The following is a 1,508-nucleotide window of genomic DNA, read 5'->3' as shown; positions in this document are numbered from 1 at the left end:
CGGAATGAGTCGGACGAATCCAGTTAGCCAGATCAAGTCGTCCGGTGCCCATGCCCACCTCTAGTTTTTATCTTCCTTTCTGGGCTCCAACAAGGCCAGGTCTGCAGGCTGGGCCCAACTATTTACTCCTTGGATGCATGGTTTTAAGACTTGTCGGAGCCAGTTGCAACTTTTGCGAGTTGACTCGGACTCAGTGGGATCTGATCTGATTTGACAACATGAGTCACTCCCGACTCGCCACTGAGTCGGACTACTTGCGAGTCGACCTAAGTCACTGAGTCCTTTAACCATGCTTAGATGCTTCCGAGGATCATCTGGTTTTCATTGATGTTGTTTGATACTCTAGCACAGCAAGACACTTAATGCACATGCACTTAGACCTCATAAACTTCGCATACATTGACTCAAATTAATCTGAACTGGGGGACCCACTGTAGATAGCATAAAATAAATAAACTTCTTTGTTGAATTTAGACCGTCGACTATTTTACATCAACCCTTCATATAGTGTCCTCCAATCAGCTACTTGGAAATCAAATCAGTATTAAAAAAAAAAAACTTCAATTTAATCTAATCTACAATGTGGCCCCCCACTGGATGATTCAATTTGAGTTGTTTCTATGCCTCGTATACAAATATCTCGACGCATGTGTATGAACCATGATATTCTGCTAGAGTATTAATATCTTAGCCCCATCCGATGGACGGTAGCGCTACCATGACGTCAGTTTGATTTTGATATGCGATGCCCATCTTCCACCAACGCCGATGCAAGAAAGCAACGCAAGGAAAACGAAATGCGGGAAAGAAACATTCGAGACAAGCAAACGTTGAAATAGAATACCGAAGAATCCAAACGCAAGACGCAAGCAGAAAAATGCTCCGCTCCTTTCGTTCTCAACACAGACATACCATTGAAAATCACAAATCATGACAAGGTGTCTGCCAAACACTAGAAAGGACAAACAAGATTCGTTATTATAATTATCGAGACTCCATTGGGACACTTGGATGGTCTACCGACCAATCAGGACCGTCTGTTAGGACCAGCATTCATTTTTATGGTTTACCTTGTATAATTTACCCTAACCGGACCATTCCAGCATTCCAATCAATAGCCCAAAAAATGGACGGTCAAGATGACATCTATATATAAAAATAATAGTAATAATTTATTCCAATTGACAATTTGAGCCATTTATTTGTTGGCGTTTATCATGGATCACTTATTTTCTAAAGAATCACTTTTTTTAGACAATTCTGGCCATCCAACCATGGCTGGAAAAATGGACGGTTATTAAAAAGAAGGGCAAGTTTTTAATGGACCAAATCGCCCAATCACGATCATTTCTACACAATAACCCATGAAATATATGCTTGATCTAACGAACAGTCCGGATCGGTCTATCGGACTGTCCAAGTGTCCTGATAGAGTCTTTGCCAAGTACACGCGAATTTTCAATTCCAACTACTGGGATCAACAGTTCAGCTATCCACACCATTGGATA

The sequence above is a fragment of the Magnolia sinica genome, chromosome 17 (genome assembly GCF_029962835.1).
Source record: "Magnolia sinica isolate HGM2019 chromosome 17, MsV1, whole genome shotgun sequence".
In the NCBI taxonomy this organism is placed as follows: domain Eukaryota; kingdom Viridiplantae; phylum Streptophyta; class Magnoliopsida; order Magnoliales; family Magnoliaceae; genus Magnolia; species Magnolia sinica.
This window is presented reverse-complemented; position numbering follows the sequence as displayed.